Source organism: Lactuca serriola, chromosome 8, assembly GCF_051521515.1.
Source record: "Lactuca serriola cultivar US96UC23 chromosome 8, Lser_US96UC23_V15, whole genome shotgun sequence".
In the NCBI taxonomy this organism is placed as follows: Eukaryota; Viridiplantae; Streptophyta; class Magnoliopsida; order Asterales; family Asteraceae; genus Lactuca; species Lactuca serriola.
The window spans coordinates 221,854,085-221,873,260 of NC_136415.1; the positions used below are offsets into that span (position 1 = coordinate 221,854,085).

At 40.3% G+C, this 19,176-nt stretch overlaps 1 non-coding gene across 1 annotated transcript; it reads right to left on the reverse strand.

The window, feature by feature from the left end:
- Positions 1 to 18,811: 18,811 nt before the first annotated feature.
- On the reverse strand, positions 18,812 to 18,918 carry LOC145071636 (small nucleolar RNA R71). The gene has a single exon (XR_013690642.1). It is a non-coding gene; the product is annotated as a small nucleolar RNA R71 (small nucleolar RNA).
- Between the last annotated feature and the right edge of the window lie 258 nt (positions 18,919 to 19,176).

Sequence of the window (19,176 nt, forward strand, 5' to 3'; positions counted from 1 at the left end):
TAATCTTCTAATCCTCTACAGTTGATGTTCTTAATCGAGCTCTTCTGAGGATTTTGTTTAATCATTCGACACGTTTGATTCAAGTTTTCTTGTTCTTATTATTGCGTTCTTACTGTTTTATATTCATATACTTGTTCAAGATCTAATCGATCTTCATAGATTAAAGGTTTTTATTCCTTTCAATTGGTATCAGAGCAGGAGGCTGTGTAATCGATACACATCTTTTCTGTGAAAAAGATTTCCATTAGGGTTTTCTGCAATCATCAATATTTATTGAGCCGTCATCTTAATTGACGTATCTTAATATTTATTGTTTTTCCCTAATCTGCTTTATTACAAGTCTGATCTTTGAACAGGTTTTTACGATCATAATGGACGCGACGCAATCAAACCCTATTAATATTTCCAACAGCATCGGTTCGACGACAAAGATTCCAATCTTATACACCCATGACTATGAAGTATGGGCGCATCATTTTGAAGATTACGTGATTGGATCGGAGGACAATGGTTACCTCATATGGGAAGCCATCATCAATGGACCGTTTTCTCATTCTGCAACATCCAGAATCATTAAGACACAAAAAGAGTACAACGATCTGCTTAAGGACGTGAAGGATATTGCACAAGATGAAAAAGACAAATTCCAGTGCAATATTAAGGCGTTAAGGTTGATCAGATTCGCCCTTCAGTCCGACACATTCAGACTGGTCAGCTCATGTACTACGGCGAAGGAAGTATGGGATAGACTTCGCGAACTGTATTCCACAGACGAAGATCTTGAACATTCTATCCAAACCTTGCTTCTATCTGAGTTTGGAGAATTCAGGCAAGGGGCCGAAGAAACGGTGACCCAGACGTTTGATCGCTTCAATCATCTTCTCAGCAAGATGATCAAACACGACATTGAAAGGAAGCTTATCGAACAGAAGGTTACTTTCTTGAACGGACTGAGGTCTGAGTGGAGAGCAGTGGTTTCCACAGTCAAAGCCCATGAGCAGTTTAAATCATACTCTTTGGCGAAACTGGTGGGTATTCTAAAGTCCCAAGAGAAGATTGTGGTGCAAGAGAAGGATGTCGTTTCTAGTCTTGGTTCGTTGGCCCTCCTATCCAAAAGTAAAGCTGTGATGGAGGATGAAGACCTCAACCTGGAGGAGTATGACCTCACGTCTGAGGATTATGCCATGATGGTGTCCAATCCTAAGAGGTTCATAAAGAAGAGATTCCCCAGCAACAAAAACCGAAACTGGCAGGGGAGTTACAGCTCTGAAAAGGTAAACAATGAACCGAAAGCTGAGGAGCCCAAAAAGGAACCGAAGGTGGACGGCGATTCCGGAGTAAGCTGTTTCTACTGTGGTGGGAAAAACCACTATGCTAAGGACTGTGTTCTTAAGAAGATGGCTGAAAAGGACGATGGAAATGATGAGGAAGCTGTGTTACAGAAGAGACTGGATAAGTTGAGAAAGAAGAAGTCTACCGCTAACCCTTCTATTAATGCTCTTATTGTGCAGGGTTCGGTTAATGATGACGAGTTCGGTAGCACTGAAGTTTGGTCTACTGACTCAGAAGACGAGGAAGTGAGGAAGCCTACCCATGGAAAGGCGTATGTGGCTAAGGAGGAAAGCAGTGGAGGAAAATGCTTCATGGTGACTGATGTATCTCAAATGAGGGGATACAACACCAATGGAGGAAGTGATGGACCGAAGGTACAAGAGGATATGTGCTTCACGGCCAAACCACTTAGCCAGCAGTTCAATGAACTTGATGAACTGATAAAGAAGGTACAATCTGTTTTTATTTCATCTAAGTACCACCATCCTCATATGAGAAAGAACTAAAAAATGTTAATACAAGAATTTCTCATTTAGATAGTAGCTTAACTCAAACTCGAGTCACCAATTCTAACCTGACTGATCAATTAAGCAGGGTGGCATCGAAGAGTGAGGAGCGGCGAATGTGGATTGAGTTAAAAGAGTCGGAATTAGTTAAAGTTAAAGACGAAAACATTTATTTGCAGAGAGACAATTTAAAACTGTTAAAACAACGAAATGTTTTTTGTTTAATTGCTAAACGTTTATATTCCAATATTACTCAACTTCACTTGGACTGTGAGATAGGCCAAAAGATCCATCGCATGATTTTGCCCTTCCTAGAGTTTAAGGAGGATGAAATCGATGCCGAAGTCTACAATTGTGAGAGTGTGATATCGTCTGATGATGTCAATCCGACCTACATGTATGGACTGGACAAAATTGAGTCCTTCATTAAATCCAAAGACCACAAGGACATGCTCAAAAATCTTTTGGACGAAAATGACAGACTTAAACTGAGAACCGAAACCATGCAAAAATTTGACTCTTTAAACGCCAATGTAAGCTCAGAAAACAAAATCGATGTTGAAAATTCATCTGAGCTTAACGAGGACGAAAACATGAGTGAAATTTCTGTAGAGGACACGGTTGACTGCTCAGAATTTGTTAAAAGCGAAACTGAAAACCACAAAAATCTAATTTCAGAAAATTCTGTGGAGTTCGCTCGATTGTCCCAACAAAAGTCCCCGAAATTAGTAGAGAAAGTTGTTGTGTATCAAAAGGTCAGGACCACTCCGAATCAGGTATACAAGGTGACTGGAGTAACCGAACATCAAACAGCTGAACTCACGGCTATTGTTAACGAAGACAATGCTGATGGCTGTGATGAGTACTTCTGGGAAGCTCCAATTGATAATGCAAACGAAACCGTTGGCTTGTCCGAAAGAACCTCCTGGATGAGCAAAGGAAGATTCATCCCTGAACCATTGAACAAGCCGGATAATTTCAATGAGCCAAGTACCATTGGTACGAAAAGTATTCCTCAGGAGGATGATCGTTCAGCAAAAGAAGACATTCCCTCTACTCCAACAGCTCAAAGTGGAACTTCTTCAGACATTCCTTCTACTCCCTCAGTGCAAACTGGATCTTCTTCGGATATTCCCTCTGCTCCCTCGGCTCAAAGTAAAACTCCTGAAGTTCAAAAGGAACCAGCCAAGGAGACAACAAAAACGAAAGCGAACGTTCATCATCAACCTAAGCAGATGAGGAATAAGAAGATAGAAAGGAACCAAAGATACAGGAAAAACCTTTCTGAAAGGAAACAATTCTGGCACTCCCAGAATGCATACTACTCACACCAAGACAAGAATCTGAAGTATGAAAACAATCCTGTAGGAAAGCCTGAATGTTCCAACAACCGAAAGCCAAGGTTCGGTTCACAAGAAAATATCAACCGAAGGCAAAGGTTCGGTTCTGAAAAGGACTTCAACCGAAACCAAAGGTTCGGTTCCAAGAACAACTCCAACCGAACGCAGAGGTTCGGTTCTGAAGTCAAAAGAGAACAAGACTCTAAGGTCAGTCCCTCCAATGATCAAAAGCAAAAGGGTCACCTAGAGTCACCAGCCAGGAAGTCCTCTCCATCCAAAACCTCTCATTCTAACTCTTCTACTTCTTCTAATTCTTCCACTTCCACCAATTCATCTCGATCTAGCTCTAAAGCTAATTCTGTCCGTTCTCAACAATCTCATCCATCCGCTGAACAAAAGGGAAAACAGAAGATCAATGAATCTAAACCTGAGTCCAAACCGAACACATCCCATCCTAATAAGATAAAAGTGTTTACTATTAAAAAGAAAGATGAAACAACTCTTATAAAACGAACATATCTAGTTGACATCTCTCTTACTGTTCCTGTTCCCATGAAAAGCTCACGTGGACCCACGAAACTTTGGGTTCCTAAATCTGCTTAATTTTTGCAGGTTATAAGTGACGAGCAGTTCGACGAAGAATGGTATATCGACAGTGGCTGCTCACGTCACATGACTGGGAGGAAAGAGGAGCTCAGGGAATACAGATCTCTTGCAAATGGTGGCAACGTCAAATTTGGAAATAATTCTTTCGGCACCATAAAGGGATACGGGATGATAACGAATGGTGACTTTACAATAAGGAAGGTTGCTTATGTGGAAGGACTCCAACACAACCTCATCAGTGTATCTCAGCTTGTTGGAGGTACAGGTCTCAAAGTCTCATTCGATGATGAAGGTTCTGAAATCATAGAGAAAAAGACAAAGAAAGTGATTCTAAAGTCAGAGCGAAAGGGTGAAATGTTTCCTCTGAACATGAAACCCATCAAAGGAAACCCAGCCATATGCCCGTTATCTAAAGCTCAATCCGACGAAAGCTGGTTGTGGCACCGAAGACTCTCTCATCTCAACTTCAAAGATATCAACCGTCTTGTCACTGGAGGTCATGTTAGGGGTCTTCCATTGCTCAAGTTCAACAGAGAGCATTTGTGTGCTGCATGCGAAATGGGGAAGCAGAGTCGTCAAAGTCACCCATCTGTAATCAACACAAAAGTTGTTGAACCACTCGAATTACTTCATATCGATTTGTGTGGTCCTTCATCTATCGAAAGCATCGGTGGTAGCAAGTATATTCTTGTTATTATTGATGACTTTTCACGATTTACATGGGTGTTCTTTCTAAAGCTCAAATCTGAAGCGACACAAAAGCTGAAAGTGTTTATCAAGCAAATTGAAGTACAGCTCAAGAAGATTGTTCGCAACATCAGGAGCGACAATGGTCTTGAATTCAAGAACAGGGAGTTTGAAGAGTTTCTTGCAGAAAAGGGAATTAGTCACAATTTCTCAACTCCTTACACACCACAACAAAATGGAATAGTCGAAAGACGAAACCGATCTTTGTGTGAAGCTGCCCGAACTATGCTAAGTTTCGCTTCCTTACTTCTTTATTTTTGGGCTGACGTTATCTCTGCTGCTTGTTTTACACAGAACAGGTCCTATCTCAACAAGCGATTCACGCTCACACCATATGAGATGCTAAACAACAGAAAGCCCAATGTGAAATTTTTCCATGTGTTCGGCTCAAGGTGTTTCATCTTTAACTCTAAAGAACACCGTAACAAGTTTGATGTCAAAGCCGACGAGGGAATTTTTCTGGGTTACTCGCTCTCTTCCAAGGCGTACAGGGTCCTAAACAAGCGTTCAAGAAGGATTGAAGAGACATACTATGTGACCTTTGACGATAGCTATGTCAAGAAGCTGAAGGCCAACGAAGACAATGCTGGGGAAATCTTTCCTCAAACTGGCCAAGTCACAGTCTCTATCGCCAACTTATATGAGAAATTTCTGGAACTCTTTGATGAACCGGAAAAAGCTTCTCTCTCAGAAGCAGGTGTAGCTGACAACAAAGTTGATCATATGAAACGAATTGTCGAAGATGCTGCAAGAAGAATGCATGAAGGAGAATCGCCCACTGATGACTCTCCATCCAACAATGCTTCAGTCGGGGGGGAGCCGAGTTCTACAACTTCAACCGAAGGTACCTCTCCAACCGAAGATGCCCCTCCAAACGAAGGTGCTTCAACGCCTGAAAGTCCAGCACCACAAGAAACCCCTGAACCTCATGTTTCTCAAGACTCATCAATTGAGGGGGAGCATGATGATATGACGCTTGATTGCGATAGCCAATCTGAGCCAGAAGAGATGATTAATGCTGAATTAGACCCAACCTTTGATCCGAATTACCCTCCTCTTATCAAATGGACCAGAGATCATCCTATCTCTCAAGTAGTTGGTGATGTATCTGAAAAGGTATTGACCCGATCACAACTGAAGGCAAAACAGACATCCTTATTTTCAAAGGTTGAGTTTTGTATGTTTAACTCATTCGTATCAAAAGTTGAACCAAAGACAGTTAACACTGCCCTAGATCACTCTGATTGGGTTCAAGCAATGCAAGACGAACTGAACGAATTTGAAAGGAATAAAGTATGGCGCCTCATTCCAACTCCACCAGATGCTTCAGTTGTTGGTCTCAAGTGGGTCTTCAGGAACAAAATGGATAAGGAAGGTAATGTAATAAGGAACAAGGCTCGTCTGGTTGTAAAGGGATATTGTCAGGAGGAAGGGATAGATTACGAAGAGACGTTCGCTCCAGTAGCTAGGCTAGAATCTGTTAGAATATTTCTGGCCTATGCTGCTCACAAAAACTTTGAGGTTTTACAAATGGATGTCAAGTGTGCATTTCTCAATGGAGAACTCGAAGAAACTGTGTATGTGGAGCAACCTCCTGGGTTCGTGAACGAAAAGTATCCAAATCATTGTTATATTCTAGATAAAGCTGTGTATGGCCTCAAACAAGCTCCGAGAGCCTGGTATGAAACGCTTACAAAATTTTTAAAGATGTCTAAATTTAAACAAGGTTCGGTTGACCCAACCTTCTTTCGCAAAAAGGAAGGTAACCACCTTATGATAGTTCAAATTTATGTAGACAATATCATCTTTGGCTCCACGAATCCCAGCTTAACAGCTGAATTCAGAAAGTTGATGGAGACTAAGTTTGAAATGAGCTCAATGGGTCCTATTAATTTTTTCCTTGGTTTAAACATAAGACAGGGACCCGAAGGCATCTTTATAAATCAGGAAGCTTACACGAAGACTCTCCTAGCGAAGTTTGGCATGATGGGAGACTCAAAAGTCAAAGTCCCAATGGCATTCGGCACCAAGCTTACCCCTTCACTAGACAAACCGGCTGTCGATATCACGCTATATCGTCAAATGATAGGCTCACTGATGTATCTAACTGCTAGCAGGCCTGATATCATGTTTTATGTGTGTTATTGTGCTCGATTTCAGGCTAACCCACGCGAACCTCACATGCTGGCAGTGAAGAACATCCTACGCTATCTCAAGCGAACCACCTCCTTAGGTCTATGGTATCCATCCAACTCAGGCTTCTTTGTTCAAGCCTATTCTGATGCTGACCTTGGAGGATGTGGACTCGACCGTAAAAGCACAACTGGTGGCTGTCAATTCCTTGACGGGAAGTTGGTCAGCTGGCAATCCAAGAAACAAACGTGTGTGTCGCTGTCTACTGCCGAAGCGGAATACATTGCCGCTGCATCCTGCACATCCCAAGTGATTTGGATCCAAAGTCAACTTCGAGACTATGGACTCAATATGAAGAAGATCCCCCTATATTGTGACTCTGAAAGTGCAATTAGGATCTATCATAACCCAGTGCAACACTCTAAAACCAAACACATAGCACTGAGGTATCACTTCATCAAAGATCATGTGGAAGATGGAAATGTCGAAGTTCACTTCGTAAGAACCACTGATCAACTGGCTGACGTCTTTACCAAAGCTCTTCCAGAAGCATCATTCAATAAAATATTGCAAGGGCTAGGTATGATGGAATCAGAGTCAGTACCTCACACTACCTCTCAACCTCAAACGTAAGAAGCGAAACCAACTGAACGTTCGGGTTCGGTTCAACCATCTGACTCGCTCATTACTTCAAAGGTAGTTTTTCTGTGTTGTATATTTTTTTGTACAAAATTTGTTTCTCTTTGTGTAAAAAGTTTTTCCAAATTGCATGTCTAAACTTCTTGGTTTCTTAAAATTTTCCAAAACCGAAACCTACAAAAGGTTCGGGTTCGGTTTTCCAAAATTTTGTTGAACCGAAACCAACCGAAGGTTCGGGTTCGGTTTTTCAAAATTTTCCTGAACTGAAACCAACCGAACGCTCGGGTTCGGTTTTTCAAAATTCTCTGGAACCGAGACCAACCGAACGCTCGGGTTCGTTTTTTCACCTTTTTCCCAACCGGGAGCAACCGAACGTTCGGGTTCGGTTTTTCATTTTTTTCCAAAGTTTTTTTTTCAAACTTATTTTTTTTATTTTTTTGTACTTATTTTTTTTTATTATTTTATTTTTATTATAAATTTCAAAAACTCCAAAAATATTTTATTAATTTTTTTTTGTGGGTTCATTCGCTTGTGAGGATATATTTGCTGAATTACTTAAGTGTCCCTAGAAGCATGCTGCTGTATGTGTCCCAAGCCTCATAAGATTTTGAATAATAGTCTTCATGACCTGGTATACACAAACCTTGTCTTCCCAATAAGGCTAACACATTTATTCTAATCGTGAGCTACCTCACTCTCTTCTCACATGAGTTAAGAGTTTCCTGCTTGGTCCTTATTTTCGCAGCAGAGGTACTATGTTTTCTTACACCATCCTCATTACACTTCTCCATTACATTCGTTTCATCAACGTAGCCCTTGAGACTCTCAGAAACTACCACTGAGGTTTATGGTTACACAACATCTGTGCTTATGATCTTAGTTTCGTGCCACTACGAGCTGAGTGAAACCCAAAATTCAACACCAAAGAATTGACGGTGAACAATTAATTTGCTCAAGCTTTCACCAAAGAATTAACGAATGTATCCTTATAAAATCTCAAATTTTCTTTTGCGTGATTCCTATGAAACTGTTACACACCATAACATTTCTTCCCAAGGGATCCAATTTTTAATTTTTTCTGAGATCTTATATTACTCCAAGCCAATACAAAATATATTCCTACCTACTTGTTCAACAGGCTACACCGGTCTCACAAGTACTTTGTTCACTTTCTTTCTTATTTCAAGAATAGAATTGATGAATCAAAGCGAAACCACCCTTAATTAGCCTTATTAAAAGAAGCCTTTCAACATTTATTAATAAATGTTTGATCGTAATTCAACGGGATTCCACACTAACACTTTGAGGTCTCTCTTGACCTTGAAGGAAGAGATTCGTGCCCGGGATCATCAGTTTCGTGTCATTATTGACATCACAGATTATCCTTAAAAGAGTTGCTTTATTTCTTTTTCTTTTACACTCTTTTCACGAAAACCCTTGATTTTCCAAAATTCCGTTACTAATTATTTACAGGCTGTAATTATGGTGCTGTGGTCAGAAATAATCCACGTGGGCGTTTAATTAAAAAAGATGCCGTTTACAAAGGATAAGACGAAAGGTTGCTGACTCGGCGGGAGTTAAAGGGATAGAAATTCAAACGACGGTAAAAAGGAAGGCGCGTGTGAATTTGAAACGACCGCGCTTTTACTGACACTTATGGACGCGTGTGCGAAATCCAAGCGTCATCTCTCTGGCAATTAATGGCGCGTGCGGTTTTGAAGCGATTTTCTTCTGAAACGGCGCTTGTTGGGTAGCGTGATCCTAGGATTCTGACAATCCCTCTCCTACGTGATCATCGCATAGAAGATATGAAACGATCTTTCTCTCTCCAATCCCTCACTATAAAAGGCAGTCCACAAAACCTTTTACCTCTTTACTGCCTCCGAAATTTCTCAAGAGCAAAAACTCATAAACCATCTACTGTTCATCCTCTTCTCCAACCTGCAACAATGGCTGAATCTTCTTCCGTTCATGCTACTTCTCAGATCCTCTTCATCCGTCCTCAGCAATGTCTGGTCATTGATCTCAACCCACTGGCGTACGACTCCTACATGTCGCCGGTCATAGAATGCTTGAAGTACTCCCAGCTTGCACCTGCACTGTCCAGAATTGAAACTGTGCCTATGGTGGCTTTATCACAGGTCTATGCGACTGCTTACTACGACAAGGCAGTCGACCGGGTATTCTTTGAAGTTGCAGAACACAAGACTTCCATTTCTCGCCCCCGTTTCTGCACTATGTTAGGGTTTGCTGCTGACCCATCGCGAGTTAACCCGGAGACGATTCCGGTTGGGATGCTGTTCAGCATGTTTTACAACATGGGATACACAGAGGTTCTCACCTCTGTCGCCAAGTTCAAAAAGTCTTGCCTACCGCCACAGTGGAATGGCCTATTTACAGTCCTTTTTAAGGGCTTGTCGGAGAGAAGCTCAGGTTCTGACGGTGCAAGTCGTCTTTTCCTCTCGATAATGTACGGGGTATACAATGGGATTAATCTGGACTATGGGTTTGTCCTATGGCAACAACTCATTCAGAGCCTCTCTTCCTCATCCCGACACTCGGAGGTGTCGTTGACCCAGTTCTGGATCTTGATTACAAGATGGGCCATGGACAAGTTTAATGTTCCAACTGCTGATGGTGCATCGATGTCTTCTATTGGTACGTTCCATACCAAGAAGATCATCGTATCAGATGCATCGAAATTTTCCTTCATTGGCTCCATCCCGGAGACAATGTATGCAGATGTGCCCTCCGACAGCAGACTGATCAGGACGATCAAGGAGTTTAGGCCAACTGGTCCGAGGGAACTAACACCGGACATGCTAAGGTCGATTCATGATGCCGACAAACCGGTGGGCAGGGGCAAAAAGGCGGAGAAAGGGAAGCAAGTGTCCAAAGCTCCAAAGGGACCTTCTCCCAAAAAGAGGAAACAACCGAAGGCTGCACAGTCCCCACAGCCGAAGAGGAGGAAGACCCAACAGAAGCGAAAACTAGTTATTCCCTCCTCTTCAAGCGAATCTGAGGGTGGAAGTTCGGACTCTGAAGGATCTCAAGGAGACGACTCTCCTCAACGAGGCAACACACCACCTCGGTCCCCAACCCCAGAGATGGAACTTCATCAATCCCCAGTTCCTTCACCTCCACCAACTATTCCTATTTCCATTCCCACCATAAACCCCACTATTCCCCCAACCTCTTTCCCTATTCCTCCACCCATATTCACCACATCAACCGAAACACCCCCAGTTACCGAAACCCCACCTGTAACCGAACCACAAACTCAAACACATACAACCGAACCTACCCATACACAACCACCACCCGAAACTAATCCAACACCCACTCAACCTGAACCCACAAAACCCACAACACCCCCAGCTTCACCACCCCCTCCATCTCCAGAAGACGCCTCCGATGGCGACGACCAATACCTTGGTGGTGATCACATGAGCTTCGATTCGGTCTACTATAGTCCGTTTCAAGTTCAAAGTGACGAGGAGGATGATGCTCCTGTGATGAAGAAGCATCTCAAAGAGCTTAACGAGAAGGTTGATCAACTTCTCGCCTCCTCTTCCAACCAGCAGTCATCTCTGTCTGAAGCTGCCCTTCAGAAGATTGTTGACGCCTTCTCTAGGGCTCAACATGATTCGGTGGCCTCAGCAATTGCTGCGATTGACGCCTCCACCAGAGCCTGTGAGGCGGCGACCGAAAAAGTCGATAAACTATTCACCGACGCTTCCGTCCTGCTGAAGTCCTTGCAGGAGAGCGTCGACGCCACTAAGACAACTCTGGAACCAATTGTTCATCAATTGGCCAAGTTTGTCTCAACGGAGCTGTCTTCGTTTGCTACACTCCGACAACATCTCAGCGTCGACAACTCGGCACTTCGTGCCTCCATCGATGCCCGCCTAGCTAAGCTACAAGAGGATCTTGCAGCTGAAAATTCTTTGATGGACGTTCTGGCGAGTAAGACAACCGCCCTTAAGGTCAAGAGCACGCAACTCTCCAACTCACAGGAACAACTGGAAGCTCTTCGATCCGAAAGGGAGGTGATCAAAACGTGTGTTTTGGATGTCCACGCAGCATTATCAAATATCCTGGAAGCACACGACCCCATCCTGAACCATTCGGTGAGGCGTACCCTCACTGAAAAACTCTCTCCGGCCATGGACCTTTTAAGCAAAATCGAAGGCCTACCGAGTTTCGTGTCCATTCTGAAACAAGGGGGAGATGAGAAGACCAAGGGATCGAAACCTCCTTCCTCCAAAGCTACTCACACAACCGAACCACCCTCTGCTGGTCATGCTTCGGGTTCGGGTGTGAAGAACAAGGGTAAAAACTTAGCTGAGGAAGATGAAGATGAAGATGAAGACAAGGAGACCATTGTTGACATGTTAAAGCGAAAGAACAGTCGCAATGTTGAAGATGATGCCAGTCGTGTGGCGCGTGAGGCTGAAGAAGCCGAACGCAAGCAAAAAGAAGCCCACGATCTCCTTGAGAGCCGAAAGATGCTCTTCCCTGCCTGGACCAGGGATCGTATGATAAAAGAGGCCATTGAAACTCCAAGCATATTATGGCTCGAGCCGGTTATATCATTCGACTGCAACAACACTATCGATTCGCAGTTTGATATGCCGCTGACTCGAAAGGCGTTCATCTTCCACGCCTTCTCTAACATATTCGAAGTCCCGCATCCGAACGATGAGCTTGACAGGGAGCTCATTGACTTCTACCTGGAGGCTGCTCGCCCTCAATACCTCACCTGGAGCGCCCAGAAGATTGTTAACGTTCGGGTGCTGAAGCCTTATGCCGTGGGGAGATTCACAAACGTTAAGTTCAAGCTCATTCGTGGATCAGCAAGAACTGCTCATATTATCTCCCTGGCGGATCTGCCAAATCTGAATCCTCATGACTGGATTGTCCCGTACAATATCCTTCTGACAGATGAAGCCGAATATGGTCCCATCATAGACCATGTCAAAAGGATGTTGGCCTGCTACATCATGGAGGTTGCCCTAATGGATCAGGAGGTCGCCACAGTTTTTAAGAAGAAACTGAAGATCGCACCTGTGGGATCGGCCAGTGATCTAAATCAAATGCAAATGGGCAAGATTGATCCGAGGCGTAACTCAGTAATGTTCACTAGAGCCGAAGGACAAAAATGTCTCTTCGCTTTAGCTGACAAACATCTTTACACCACAGCTTGCTTGGAACACGTCTTATCAATTATCAAGCGGTGTAAAGAGAATTCGGCTGATGACATCAAGTACTTCAATGATATGATCAATCGGTACATCCGGTTTAGACAGACCATCCTCTCCATAACCAAGTGTCTATTCAGCACCATGAAGAAGAAGGTACCAGCTTCAGCTGCCGGCCCAAGTAAAAAGTGAAGGTCTCGCTCCAAATTGACGCAAAGGGGGAGATTGTTGGGCTGAAGTTTTATTTTGATGTTGCGTCTTTTGGGCTCGATAGTTTAGCCATGTACACTCCAGTTTGGGCCTGTCCAACCGAGAGCCTTTTATGTATTGTATATAAGTTAATGCTTGCATGCATATTAGGGTAACAACGAGATAGAGGTTAACGATTTTAGAGATTATCGATATAGCGATTCAAACAGAGTACAACAGATTTCTTTAATCGTTCTTGTAATCTTCTAATCCTCTACAGTTGATGTTCTTAATCGAGCTCTTCTGAGGATTTTGTTTAATCATTCGACACGTTTGATTCAAGTTTTCTTGTTCTTATTATTGCGTTCTTACTGTTTTATATTCATATACTTGTTCAAGATCTAATCGATCTTCATAGATTAAAGGTTTTTATTCCTTTCAATTTTCCACCAAAACTTGTAGAAAAGTGCATTTTCATGATCTTGACTTAGGTTTAGGTCCTTGGATTTCACCATTACAACATGCATGTTGTTTTTGGGTGAAATCCTACCACAATCATCATCAAAACTTAAGTGAATGAACATGCACACATATTTTCTAATAGAAAGGTGTAGAAGAAGAAGGAAATGCAAGAAAAACCTTGAAAACGTGGAGGAAAATGAAAGGAAATCGTGTTCTACCTTAATGAACACCACTAGATGATGAAGATTTTGAGCATCATGAGTGTTCTTGGACTTGTTTCCTGGAAATTTTCGTGGTTCCTAGAGAGAGGAAGAGAGAAAATGGAGTGGTGAAGGTAGAGAGAAGTGAGAGAAAATGAGAGAGAAAGTGGAGTGTGAGAGAGAAAGGAGTGATTATGTGTTTTGGGAAGAGGGGAGGTGTCTTGGGAAGAGGGTGGACGGTTTTGAGAGTATTATTCCCTCCTTCCCTTTTAATTTTATAAAAAAAATTTCAATCCCTATTCTAATAAAAGAATAGTTTTATTCTCTTTTTGACATATGTCATCATATTAAGCATCATAATTAATGCATATTTTATTTTTCTTTTTCCATGTGTCACCCTATTATGTCTTCTAATTAATTCATTCCACTTGTCAACCTATTGATTCTCTATTTCAAATTTTAAATTTCTCACTCTAATTACATTAAATTAATAATATTAGAATAAAAATTAAAATAAAATTAATACAAATTATAAAGTGATATAATTTTACATATTTATTTAAATAAATGATTATAATTTTATATAACTAGAAAAATCTTTTAATTAATAATTTATTTAAAATAAGTGATTAATAATTTTGAGATTTTACTATTAAATTTTAATTAATTTTGTAAACCGTGGTTTCCATGGGTTATAAACTAGTTCTTTTATAAAAATATCAAACTTTTTATAAAATATACACCCTAACCAAGTTTTTGCTCATGAAACCTTGACTTTTGACTTATAAATTAAGGGTAAATGTTAATGACTTAAATTTTTATTTTCCTTAAATGCATTTTCATAATTTTAATTATTATAAGATAATATTAGAAGCTTCATAATTATTTTTATATAATTTTTAATGTTAAAGTTTATAAATGTGAGTTTTTAGGGCATTTAGGGTTTTTGAGAGTTTGTAAGTCTTTGGATATCAAAATTAATTAAAATTTGAGACTTCAAACTATTTTAGAGTTTCATACTCTTATTCAAGTTAGAAATAATATTTGTAATTTTTTTTTATCGGTTTATTGGCATTCTATGTAGTGATTCCGAGATCCAACAAAATTGAGGAATCAAGTATACTAGTCCTAGTCTTTAACTTTAACTTAAGTTTCTATGAGACTTTGACCTAATTTCTACTACTAGGTCAAGTGCATGATGGGTGTATATGATTCATGAAATGGTGTTCAAGTCAAGGAATGACCCGAGTGTGGATAGTCACTACAGTTAAGTAGTTGTAGAATTCACATACCAATGTGAAGTCCAAGCACATTATCCATTGTTTCTAATTGTTTCCAAGTTTCTAATAGGTTATAACTTAGCTTCTAGTTACTAAGTCTATTATGTTTCGTGCCTATATGTGCAACTAAGTTTATTCAAATCTAGAACCGAGTTGAATTTTGACGGTTGTCACACATTTGGACTATGATTTGCAGGTTACTGCAATGACTTATCATGTCAAACAGTCATTTATGTCTTGTCACTTCAGAGTTTGACTACGATTTGTAGGTTAATACACTGACTTGTCATTAATGTGTCAGGGTCGGTCTAGACGGTGGGCAACCCGGGCGACCGCCCAGGGCCCACGTCTCTAGGGGGTCCAAAATTTTTGGGCTATGTAGTGTATATATATAAAAAAAATTATTATCTAATTGATTTTTAAGCCCTAAAGTTGGTTCAAACTCAAATTATCTCAAAAGATAAACAATTTGGTTTGTTTTTTATTGCTAATTGAACATGTTTATAATGAAGAATAAATGATATTTTTTTAAATCTTTATTATATTTGTCTTTAAAGGGTCTTTTTTTTTTCTTTTCACCCCGGGCCCTACATACGTTTAGACCGACCCTGAATGTGTAGCCATTTCAAAGTTCGACTATGAATTATAACTTTGACTACGAAATGGTTGCATTTGGACTAGTAGTATAAATACCACTTATACCACCAGTTTATTATAATCTCGTCTTTATTACGAGTTCCTCACAAAATTTTGAAATTTGCTCATGCAACGAAGTAGATTTTTACTACTGTGATTCAGTCGACCCATTTTTTACACCCTCTTCAGCCGGCCCATATATGTCAGATGAAAATTTTGAAGAATTGAAGAAGACTGAAGAACAACAAGAACAGGACAAAGAGTCATCCCGACTTCTCACTCAACGTGGTAATGATATTGCATCGGAATGCAAACAAGCTCAAAAATGGATAGAGCTCAATAAAAACAAAATCAAAAAGCATGAAGAATGGATAAAAAGACTAAGAAGGCAATCAAAACGACTGAAAAATGACTTGCTGAGAAGGACGAGCAGTTGATACACCTTAGGGTGCAAAAGGATCGTTTGGAAGATAAAATGAGAATTTGGGATGACTATATAACAATCGAGAAAGAGAAGTACCCATTGAAGTTCCCTGAGTTTAAAAATTAGTTACAAAAATGTTGTAACATTATCATGATACACCTTATGGTGCAAAAGGATCGTTTGTTGTTTTTTTTTAAATAACATTTTGTAGTTGTTATAATCTACAAACTAAATATTATAATATAAAAGCTTCATTAAATGTTATAATGTGCAAAGTAAACTAAAATATGAAAGCATAACAATGTCTTGTAAGATTTAATAAAAAATTACAATACATAATAAGTTAACAACTCTTCATTTCAAGGTTCTTTTATATCAAAATCAGCATCATAGGTTTGTGAGCAACTCGCTGAACCACCAATATTAAATGTCATTTCTGTAGTAGAAATTGTCGTGCGACGTGCTCCACTACCGGGCGCCCTTCCAGTACAATTGTTTCTCGTGTGTCCTACTTGACCACATGTAGAACACTCTTTTCTGATTGGACCCTCGCCTTGGGATGGAATGCGGTCTGTGTTTCTTGGCTTGCCTGCTGACGTTTATCCATTATAGGTGGCTTAACAATCATCAAATCATCGGGGATAACCTATCTGGATGGCTTTGGCAAAGGGTTTATTGATTCCTCATTCGTTTTCCTCAGTGTTTCGGTAAAGTAAGCATTTAATGCATACCTCGAGCAGTCTTGGTAATTATTCACTGTTAAACATCTTATGACATGACCACAAGGTATCCCATTGATATTTGCATATTTAGCCTCATAATAAGTATAGATTTTTATCATTTATTAGCTAATTTATTGCATATCGTGGACAAAAGGTACTTAATAATGCTTGAATTGTGTTTTCAGTCCAAAAGCGAAGCTCGGAAGCAAAAGGAAGCAGGAGAAGCGGTTGAGAGCTCGGGAGTTGAACAAAGAAGAAAAACACCAAAAATACAAGGGACTCGACGAGTAGGGTCGACTACTCGGCGAGTAGCGTCGAAGATTCGAGAGGATAAAGACTCCGTGACTTACCATGTATGGGAATTAAGGGGTGGACTCGGCGAGTCGGTTCGAATCTATAAAAACAGTTGTCCAGATCGTCATTCGGTATTTTGGAACCCTTGGGGAGAAGCAAGCTGCAAATTAGAGCCAGGAGACATCTGAAGAACGAAGATACAAACTAGAATTCAATTCCGAAGAAGATTTGAGGCAAATTCTCATCATTCTACCTAATATATTGTTTTTCAATTATGGTTAGACAATTAGAATTCGTTTTATTGCTATTAATTACCTCAATCATGAGCTAAAACTCTTAAACTTCTGTTTGGGGATACAAAATTGAGACTATGGTTTGATTATTGGTAGGATTAATTCAATATTGGTGACTTTGTTGATTTTAGCTTGTTAAAGAACCTTGTGTATGAATGATAACTATTTTTCTGTTAATAGGAAGATAATTAAATGGTATGAACATCTTTTAATTGTCAACCTCATATGTTTATGTGACCACTTTATCATATGTCTAGGATTAATGAACATGAAACTAGAATTAATGGACAATTAGGTAAATTCATGTGTGAGCTTGTTGATGACCATCAACAAGAGGTTAACTAAAGGACCAAATTAGTTAGCTATTACAAGTCTAAATTAACCCGAATAAATAATCTAGTGAGTTAAATTAAATTAGACAACTGATCACTGTTTGAGTTAGTTTGTTCTCTAAGGATTAGTGCAGCGAACGCAAAGCTAATCACTTGAATCGGTAGCCAATAGAAGAATTAATCCATTGCACTATTACCATAATATCAACCATAGGATCAATTGAGTTGAACTAAACAGAAGTCTCTCTCATTATTGAATTTAGTTAAATCTTTGCTTTTCTAGTTTTTAGCCTAAGTAATATTAGTAAGTTTCTAGTCTTGTAAAACTAGAGAAAACCCCTATTTATTATTTAATTTAGATAAAATTAGTCTTTAGTTTTAATTTACCGTTCCCTGTGTTCGATACCCTACTTATTTAGCTATACCACAATTGATAGGTCCACTGTCTTTGTGTGTTCATTTTATAATTAAAAAGTAGGTTTAAAACTAGTTCGTTTCACACACATCAAGTTTTTGGCGCCGTTGCCGGGGAATGGTTCTAAATTAACATTAATTTCTATTTTTATCGATCCTTTGTGTAAGATTTCTCTTTCACAAAGTTAATTCCTAGGTAACTTAGTAGTTAGTATAAGTTTTAAACAATATCCGTTTTAATAAGTAATTAGAAAGTTTTTCTGTTTTTGCCTTGAACTCGTCGAGTGCACTCGTGACAACTCGGCGAGTCCATCGCTGTTCACAGTTTTAATTTTTATTTTATTTTTGTTCTTTTTACGCGTTTTTCTTGTTTTGTTTATAGTTGTTTCATGACCCGAGGATCTGATACACCTCTGGTCCCTCTTCTCGAAGACCCGGAATCCACACTAAGGAGGAACAAAGGAAAAGTCGTTGGAGAATCCGTTTCTTCAAAGAATTCGCCATTAAAGAACCTCAAGTCCGTTTTCAGCAAGAAGAAGAGCATCAAATCAGGAGCATCCAACGCCTCTTTAGCAATCGAAGACTCGATTAAAGAAGACACCGAGTACGCGACCGAGGAAGAAGAAGAACCTACATACGAGCATGAATCCGAGTTTGAGGACGATTTAGCTATCACTATGGCTAATATCGATGAAGTCCCCATGGGGGAATGGAAGAAGAGGATGTGCGACGACACTGGCCCGGGACTTGTGCAACCCGCAATTCCCGCTACTGCTACTTTCAAGCTAAAGGGCCATATCCTCGCTCAACTCAAGGAGATTCCCTTTTATGGAAAAGACCATGAAGATGCTTACAAGCACTTAGATGAAGTAAATGATGTGGCTGACTACTTCAATGTACCAAATGTGCCACGCGAGACCCAGCTACTTCGTATGCTTCCAGTCACATTTAAGGGTGCTGCAAAGGATTGGCTCAAGTCAATTCCCCCCGGGTCGGTCACCACATGGGCTAAGATGAAAGAGGAATTCATAAACCATTTTTGCCCGCCTTCTAAAATATCCAAGTTGAAGAAAGCCATTGCCAACTTCGAGCAACAACCCGGAGAGTCCCTTTATGAGGCGTGGGAGAGGTACAAGGGTCTTCTCAGAAATTGCCCACACCATGACCTTAATAGCCAACAAGAAGTCTCCATCTTCTATAATGGATTCAATGTTACCACAAGGCAATTGCTCGACTCGCAAGGCCCACTCACAAAGAAGGCACCCCCGGTAATCAAGGAATTAATTGAAGAATTCTCTAAGCATTCTAGAGAATACCACAACCCAAGAAATGAAGTAAGTCGGGGGGTAGTGAACTCGGCCAATAATGGCATGGCGGTGATGATGGATAAGCTCGATAGTTTAGATAGAAGGATGACAAAAATGGA